Raw genomic sequence first — 9,749 nt, 5'->3', positions numbered from 1 at the left:
AGACAACACCCTCAGCCTGGGGGTTCCGCAGAGCCATCCCAGGCCCGGATAGAGAGTAAAGAGAGTCCATGCCGAGACAGTGGGAGTGTGTACGCCTGGTGGTTCCTCTCTTACTCTGTACACCTGTGTGGGTGGGCGAGTCTCCTTCGGGGCAGGTGTGTCTTTTTGTGCGCTGAGGGAGTGGGCGAGCCTCCGCTCTCATTCAGGTGTTTCTCTTTCTTGCGCCGAGGGCTCCAGTTCAGGTGTGCTCTGTGATAGGCTGTTAGCTCAATGTGACACCGTTAATTCTATTGCTGCTGCTTTATTGCTGGCGTATTAATGTGCAAAATTAAGTGATTATGCCTTTCAAAAAAATAAAATAAAATGTATTCTAAATTTGGCAAGGCTAATGTCATTGAGTAAACAAGACTTTTATTAAAATGGGAAAACTGGAGAGGAAATGACTTGGCAATAAGTTGTAATGAATGTATAAGTCATAATTACATCCAAAACAACTGTAGTGTTCTGCCGAATAATGAGAAGCTCAATTTATTAAATGTATATACACATAGCCATGCCCTTTTGTACAGTAAGCTTGTAATGTTGATGTTGATCACGATATCAAACAAAAATTTAAAAAAATATATTCTTACATGAAATAGTATTTGTATTTTTTGGTGCTCAAATACTTACCATAGGAATCTTTTTTTTTTTTTTTATTGACAATCTTTACATAGTTAATTGGGGTAAAAGGTTCAAGGGCTACAGGAAAGTGGGTAAGACTATTATTTCCATATTGTTTCCTTCAGGTTTAAAGGGGGGTATTTAGGGAGAAAAAAATGTGGAATGCTTCAGGAATTTGCATGTCATCATTGCGCAGGGGACATGCTAATCTTCTCTGTATTGTTCCAATTTTAGTATATGTGCTGCTGAGGCAAGCACCCGTAGGAATTTTGAAGTAGTGACTCATAATAGAATCCACAGATTTTATTAATCTGGTAAGAATTCTATATATTTACTTGCAACTTGTCCAAAACTTTCAAATGGAGGTACAAGCAATTTTTCTCAAACTTTTGTAGTGGAATACAGTTTATAAAAAGAAATATTCAGCCAAAAATCTATTGAAATTTCTGAAAAGCAACTTATATCTAACAAATATGATGAAAAGACTTTTCAAATAACATATCTTGGTTTTGGAACATATAATCAGAATACATGCTCATCTTTCCTTTAAAGATTTACATTTTCAAGTTTTGTATTGGAAAGTCAGATATACAGAGAGGAAGATCTTCCATCTGATTATTCACTCCCCAAGTGACCACAATGGCTGGAGGTGAGGCGAACCAAAGCCAGGAGCCAGGTCTCCCACGTAGGTACAGCATCCCAAGGTTTTGAGCCATCATTGACTGCTTTTCCTGGGCACAAGCAGGGAGCTGGATGGGAAGTGGAGCTGCTGGGATTAGAACCAGCGGCCATATGGGATCCCAGTAAGTGCAAGGTGAGGATGTTATCCAATGCTCATATTTTAGTTGGAAAAACTGATTATCTTCAGCAGAAAAAAAAAAAAGAAAGAAAATGAGATGTATCAATTGTTTGATATCTACATTTTTCAATGTGTCCAAAGATTCTCTTTAGTCACAATCTAAAGTGTAAATATGTATATTTATACTTTAAAATATAATCATAAATATATATGTGTGTATCTCAATCTAAATCAATATCTATTATGCAAAAAGGAAAATACTGAATCACAGAGACAAAACCAATTATATCTGTGAAAGTAATTGCAGTACCATATGTATAAATTTCAATTTAAGATTAGAATTCCATTAAGGGCTCAATCTTTGGCCCAGTGGTCAGGGCAGTACTAGGGGCATCCTCACTGACGTCAAGGACACGAGGTTGCATTTTCACCTCAGATTTTGATTCCAACTTCCTGTTACTACACCCCCAAGAGGCAGCAGGGATGACTTTGGGCTTGGAACACTGCCATACAATTGACGACAAGCATTGTAGCCCAGAAGTTGACAATGTATTTTGGCATCCCATACTGGTGCCCATTCATGTTTTAGCTGCACCACTTCTCATCCAACTCTACGCTAATGACTTAGAAAAAGATAGACGGTAGCTCAAGAGTTTAGACGACTACTACTGAGAGAAGAGATCTGAATGAAGATGCTGGTTCTTGGCTCTGGCTCTTCCTGTGCTGACCATTGCGGTACTCGGAGGAAGGAAGCAGAATGGAAGATTTTTATCTCATCCACTGTCTCTATAACTGTGACTTTCAAATAAATAAATCAAAACAAAGCAAAAATAAAAACAAACAAAAGTCATAGTTATCACTGACTTTAACCAAACATATTCCAAGTTTACCAGATATGTCAACACATTTAGGGAAAGAAGCAAATCAAAAATAATAATGCTGGTGGGCAGGCATTTTTACCCATTGTGTAAGGCCCCTGCTTGCAATGCCATCACCTCATTTTGAACTGCCGGTTTGAATTCTGCTTATTGTGTTTCTGCCCCAGCTCTGTGTTAATGGGCAACATGGTAGAAGATAGATCAAATATTTTAGTCCATGAAATCTACATGAGCAAGCACAATGCAGTTCATGTCTGTCGGCTTTGGCCAGAGGCGTCTCCTCTCTCTTTCTCACTCTCTCACTCTCTCTCACTTTCTCTCTCTTTAGATAGATGGATAGATAGGAAGATATAGGTATATCCATCCCTCTACAGCACTCTGCATCCAAATACATGATAAGAAAATATTTTAAGATTTATTTACTTTTATTGGAAAGTCAGATACACAGAGAGGAGAGACAGAGAGGAAGATCTTCCTTCCGATGATTCACTCCCCAAGTGAGCGCAAAGGCTGGTGCTGTGCTGATCCAAAGCCAGGAGCCGGCACCTCTTCCAGGTCTCCCACACGGGAGCAGGATCCCAAAGCTTTGGGCTGTACTTGACTGTTTTTTTCCAGGCACAAGCAGGGAGCTGGATGGGATTAGAACCGGCTCTCATATGGGATCCTGGCATGTTCAAGGCAAGGACATTAGCCACTAGGCCACTGAGCCGGGCCCTAAGAAAATATTTTAGGTTTCTCAAAGTATAAGTTTATTTACATAATCAACATTTTTTTTTTAACTCATGGAATTAGGCTTATGTACAGAAACATTTAGGGGATTATTTGCAAAAGTTGACACTTAAGTGGGAGTGAGTACTTTTTCTAGAAGCTATGATGAGCCTCTGCATCAATCTTTTGAGAGAATCCTGAGATTACTGAATGGCATACATTAAAATTGTGCAGAGGGCCCATTGCAGTAGCCTAGTGGTTAGAGTCCTTGCCTTGCATGGTCAGGAATCTCATATGGAAGTTAATTTTAATCCCTGTGGGCCTGCTTTCAATCCAGGTTCCTGTTTGTGGTCTGAGAAAGCAGTCGAGGATAGCTCAAAGCTTGGAACCTTGCACCCATGTGGGAGACCTGGAAGAAGCTCCTGGTTCCTGGCTTCCGACTGGCTCTGCTGTTGCTGCCACCTGGGGAGTAAGTCAGCAGATATAGGATTCTTCTCTCTGTTTCTCTTCCTGTTTATCTGTCTTTCCATTGAAAATAAGTAAATTTTGGGCCCAGCGGCGTGTCCTAACGGCTAAAGTCCTTGCCTTGAATGTGCTAGGATCCCATATGGACACCGGTTCTAATCCCGGCAGCTCCATTTCCCACCCAGCTCCCAGCTTGTGGCCTGGGAAAGCAGTCAATGATGGCCCAAAGCCTTGAGACCCTGCACCCTTGTGGGAGACCTGGAAGAGGCTCCTGATTCCCAGCTTCGGATCAGAGCAGCATCGGCCATTGCGCTCACTTGGGGAGTGAATCATAGGACAGAAGATCTTCCTCTGTGTCTCTCCTCCTCTGTATATCTGACTTTGTAATAAAAATGAAACTTTAAAAAAAATCTTTAAAAAGTGCAGAAACATATAATAATCACATTCTCAGAAAGACATGAATAAAGAGTGACTTAAATAGAATATTGACTAACATATGAAAAGTTTATTTTGCGTAAACATGCATGGGTGACATATTTTTATTTTTATCTTAAAATTTGCCTAAAGAAAATATAGATGAAGCATAACCTTAAGAAATTTTATATGATAAGGTTCCTCTTGTTACATTTGTGACACAATCAGCACGAATGTTAAAAATTTTCAAAAGAGAAAGGTAATTTTTCTCTTTGTACTCTCCACAATTTGTTTAAGCTCTTAAGGATTTCAAGCACTATAAGCCAAATTCTATCAGCACTGCAGGCAGTAAGGCTCCTTTATCTGTTACGTGAGTTTGATATGCAGGAGAAAAACAGATGCAAGCAATAATCGGACGTATAGGACAACAAAAATATAATCACGGCCATGCATGGATGGAAAAACGGGAGGAAATACCCTGTAGGCTCTTTTTATTAATTTATTTTCCTTTTTTTTTTATATTTGTACAATTTCTCCCTGGGCTTCAGGCTGTATGTCCACTCTCTCCCCCAACTGGCCAATTACTCACTGCAAGGATACAGCCAGTAGGGGGTCACACCTGCTGTGCCAATAAGAATTCCCATCCAGATTCTCCTTCAAAAAATGCACTCCAGTTTTTGAATAGGAAGAAGAAAATGCAAAATAAAAATTGGGTTGCTACAGCAATACTTCTTTCAGAGAGTGTTTGTCTTAATATGTCTGAAAAAAGTCACAAAAGGGAAATAAAATTGAAAATATGTCTCCAAAACATCGAAGGCATAACATTTTTACTGATATTATCATACAGTTTTTTTTAAGATTGGGTCAAAAGTAATCACCTAGATTAAGAAAAAAAAATCTGATATGAAATTCAAGTTCAGATCTTCAATATCACTTTAAAAATATGCAGCTACAATCTCCAGCTTTCAAGAATATACTGTCAAAAGCTAATGATCCTTGGGTTGTTGCCTTAGCATTGTAGTCAAACTTCTGCTTGCAGCACTAACTTCAGAAAATGAGTACCTGTTCCATTTCCTGGCTGATCCACTTCGGATCCAACTCTGTTAATGACATGGTAAAGAAGCAAATGACTTGAGCTAGTGGGACTCTGCAACTACACAAGAGATCCATAAGAGGCCCCAGGCTCCAGAATCCTGCCTCCTGGATTGGATCAGATCAGCTCTGGGCTTTGGGCTATTAGAAAATGAATGAGCAGATGGAACATATCTCTCTCTCTACTTCTCTATAACTCTGAATGTCAAATAAAAAAGAAAGTTTTTTTTAGAAAAGTTTGAGATTCATAAATTAAAATATGTTATGTAAATCAGTACCAGATTCAATTATATGGATATTTTATGGCAACAGAAATCTGTTCAGGTAAATTACAAGTAGAATTATCTATCTAATCACTTTCACTACTACTTACCTATTAGATAATAACTAGTAACCCATAAATTTAGAATGCCTTTATAAATAAGAGGTTAAATATTATATTTTCATCATGTCTGAAAACAATCCCAATGATTTAAAACATGAGGTGAGGTCCCAGCACAGTAACCCAGTGGCTAAGGTTCTTGCCTTGCATGTGCCAGGATCCCACATGGGTACCGGTTCTAATTGGCAGCCCCGCTTCTGATCCAGCTCCCTGCTTGTAGCCTAAGAAAGCAGTCAAGGGTGGCCCAAAGCCTTGGGACCCTGCACCTGTGTGGGAGACCTGGAAGAGTCTCCTGGTTGATCTCAGCTCTGGCTGTTGCGGCCACTTTGGGGAGTGAGTCATCAGACAAAAGTTCTTCCCCTCTGTATATCTGACTTTCCAGTAAAATATATCTTTAAAAAAATGAGAAAATTGAAGATTATCTCTCAGTTTTGTTAATAAAATAGAAATCCAATTTTCAGATGTTCTTAAATAAAATCATTAATGAAGAATAAGCTATATTATGTCCATAGATGAGAAAATATATTAAGACTTTCCCAGATTACGGCATAAACCAAACTTGCCAAAAATTAGTCTTTGCATGTATGTATGTGTGTTCTAAAAGTTTGAAAGCTAAAAGATACTTTTTTGCAAAAAGATATTCTAATTTCCTTTAGACTTAAAATGTTGCAAACCATGTGTCATAGTCTCCTGAAGTATAGCAGAAAGGAAACCTTGTACAACTGAGTTTTTAGTGAATGGAAGTGAGACAAGTTGCGTATGTCTATTATAGCAACAGATTAAGCTTCTGTTCTTAATGATCAGATTTCATCAAATGCTGAATGCCTGCTCCAGTCCAGGCTATTCCCTTTCCAATCTGCTCCTTGAAATTGTGTATGAAAAGAAAGCAATGGATGATGGCTGAAGTAGATAAGTCTTTGCCACCCATGTAGGAGTCCCCAATTAATTCCCAGATTCCTGGGTTGGCTTGGTCTAGCCTCGGCTGTTGTGGCCATTTGAGAAGGGAACCAGTGGACGAAGGTTTCTCTTTCATTCTCCCATTCTCTCCCTCTCTCTCTCCATTCCTCTGTCTCCGTCTCATTATGACTTTACATTTAAAATAAACAATCAGCAAGCAATTTAAATATTTATTACTAAAAATAATATATTATGTGAACTAGAACTTTATTCTGCAGAAGTATTCTTCATGTGTTCCCTGTTGTTTCATATTGTAAACCTACCGTGAGAATAAATAGGTTAGGTTGTTTCCCCTGATCAATCCATTGCATCTCCATCTTTGGTTGAGTACTGTCAGTGTCCGATGAAAGTGAGTTATGGTAGAGAGTGAAAGTTTTTGTTGTTGTTATTACATATGTTAATTTTCATTGGATGATGCAAATGGTTTGAATTTGGAAAACAAATGGAAATGGGGGACAGTTTGTGGCTTTCTATTCCTGGCTGCATATCTCTTCCCTCCACTCAGCAGCAGGAGTTATCAAGGAGAAACATTTCTTTGTGGTCTATTTTATAGATCTAATTTAAGCCTAATGTAAATAAAGGGGGTATCTGTAATCTGGTTGTATGAGTGCATTTCATTATTATAAGGACATATATGAGGTAACTGATTCAATAAAAAAAATGTTTTGTTTGGATTTATAGTTTTGAAGATTTACAGTCCCAGATGGGGAATGCCTCATTGGTTTGGCCTTCCTGGATAGTGTACTATTTGAGTTAGTCCTAAGGTTTTGCAGAAGACTACACTCTAACAACCCAAGCTACTTCAGTTCAACCTCAATCCAAAAGTTGCTACCTTCCAGTACCCTGACACTAGTGTCATTGGTGTAAGGTTTTAGGAACCAAGCCTTCAATACATGGAATCTGGGGCAACATGAAGAGTCTAAAACTATGATACAAATCCAGCAGCTCCACAGCCAAGGTGAAATCTTGTAACTGTTCCTGACTTGCATATAGATTATATGTTATACCTCTCTTTTCCAATTCCACATGAAGTTTAAAGTAGAAATTTGAGCTGATTAGAGTTCTGCAGATGTTTTAAAAGAAGTCATAGCCAGAAATGCATGCTCTAATATTGAGAATAGTCACATTTGTTTAAATAGACCACTGTTGCTTCTGACCATTTTTTTCTATCCTCTTTCTTTATCTCTGCATCTCAGTCTTTGCTGCTTCTTGTATCTCCCCCATTTTTCTCATATTTTCATTCTCTATTTTTCTCATATATATCCACTATGTTCTCTTTGTATTTAGTGATTATTTTTTTTTTAATTTGAACAACAGGGAATGTTTGGTTCTGTTTAAATATTTTGTTTTAATCAATGAAATTCTGACAATAGGTTAAGATAATAAATTATCATTCAGAGTTTTATTGCAAATATTCTAGGGAGCACAATGATAGATCTCTGTGAACTTGATACAATGTTAAAGCTATCCACTTTCTCTTCTGTATAGTTTTATACTGAAGTTACATAAGAACATGTTCATTTTCATTTCCATGGAATTATATAAAAACATATTTAAGTAAATGTACCTGCTAAATGTTTGGAGAAATGCCACATTCAGATTTGCACATGCTATGAAAAGGCAGTCCTGAAAATGACTGCATTCTTACAAACAGCCTGGGTGGAAAGCAAGAGAAGGCTAATTCTCTCTACCTGCAAAATCATGATTCAAATGTTCCCTTTTCATTGCCATAAAACAACCATATAATCATTGCCTTATATTTCACACAAGGCTTATTATTTACTAGTCAAAGACTGATCATTCACACCAATAAATACATTACTAACCAAACTGTTGTCCAGTATTAGGCCTATCTTAAGCTTTATTACTATCGCAGAACTTTAAGTTTACCCCTTATCCCATGTTTTACACCATTGATGTGTTAAAAAAAAAAAAGTCTTGTAAAGTAACATTTTCTTTGTTACAATTAGGATATGGTTAGGTATGTTTTTCTGTGTTTTTTTTTTTTTAATAATGGGGCCAGTACCATGGCTCAATTGGCTAATTCTCACATTGAATGCACTGGCATCCCATACAGGTGCCAACATGAGTCCTGGCTGCTCCATTCCCCAATCAGCTCCAAACTTGTTGGCTGGGAAAGCACTAGAGGATGGTACAAGGGCTTGGGAGACCCAGAAGAAACTGCTGACTATTGTCTATGATTCAACTCAGCTCTGATTGTTGCAGCAACTTTGGGAGTGTACTAAGCGATGGAATATTTTCTTCTGTCTCTCTTTTCTGTAAATCTGCCTTTCCAATAATCATGAATAAACCATTAAAAAGGATAAAAAGGCTATGCAACATAAGATATGGTTTTTATAATCTAAGGAAACTAATAAATGTATATGTGACATTTCATTGAAGCAGCACAGTGTTCCTATATCTGGCTCTGATTAGCTTTATAAAGCAAATGCTGCTGCCGCCTCAATCCTGCTGCTAACATTGTTGAGCTGATGCCATGATAAACAAAACCTTGGTAATTAATTTCCCATAGCCTGTCAAACATCCAATTAAAGCATGTAAACATCATGAATTGCATGTCTTCTTAAGTCCCTATTCATGGCATGATTGTGAATGTAAATTGCTAATATGGAATAAGATTATTCTCTTTTTTTAAATTATTATAAAACCTTTCGAATGGGCCACATTCTGGACAATGGATTAAACTGTCGCATACAGTGCCAGCATATTGTATGGTTTCTGATTCAAGTCCTAGCCACTTTTTACTGCCAATTCATATCTTGCTAATGTTCCTGGGAGGGAAACAGAAATGGCCCAAGTTCCTGGACTCCCAGGAGAGTCAAAGGACGTCCATGACTTCCGGCCCAGCCCCAACTATTGCATCTGGAGTGGGGGCAGGGGACAGTGAGCCAGCAGAACTCTTTTTCTGTCTCTTTCTGTAACTCTACATTTCAAAAAAAAGTAAGAATTGCTGGCATGTTTGAGCAATGCTCTCCCAAACATCATAGCATATTTTAAAAGTGGTTGCTTCCACAGTAAAATTTGAAGAAAAAAAAAAAAAAGAAAGAAATGGAGTTTTGGGAAATACAGCGGAGACTTCCTTTTATGTAAATGGTCTTATGTATACCCATTGTTTTTAACCAATGGGACTCATTTTTTTAAATCAATCTGACACCATGTAGCTTATTTCTCTAGAACAATGTAATCAAATCTAGTTTATTATCCTTTTGTTTATTAAATACAAATATTACTATGTGTTAGACTGAACTGAGCAGAAGTGAACCCAAGCTGGCATTCCCACTCAGGAATATTCAGAATATTTCCTTGGGACCATACTGAGCTTCTCTTTGCCTTCAGAGTTCGTCAACCCCCCTGCATAGCACATCATAAC

General features: G+C 37.9%; 1 non-coding gene across 1 annotated transcript; it reads right to left on the bottom strand.

The window, feature by feature from the left end:
- Positions 1-814: 814 nt before the first annotated feature.
- LOC121163816 lies at positions 815-921 on the bottom strand. Its single transcript, XR_005884967.1, has one exon. It is a non-coding gene; the product is annotated as a U6 spliceosomal RNA (small nuclear RNA).
- Positions 922-9,749: the final 8,828 nt, after the last annotated feature.

This window comes from Ochotona curzoniae, unplaced genomic scaffold (genome assembly GCF_017591425.1).
Source record: "Ochotona curzoniae isolate NIBS_2020 unplaced genomic scaffold, NIBS_Ocur_1.0 contig_64, whole genome shotgun sequence".
Classification (NCBI taxonomy): Eukaryota; Metazoa; Chordata; class Mammalia; order Lagomorpha; family Ochotonidae; genus Ochotona; species Ochotona curzoniae.
Note: the sequence above shows the minus strand (reverse complement) of the source record. Positions and strands in the feature narration are given on the sequence as shown.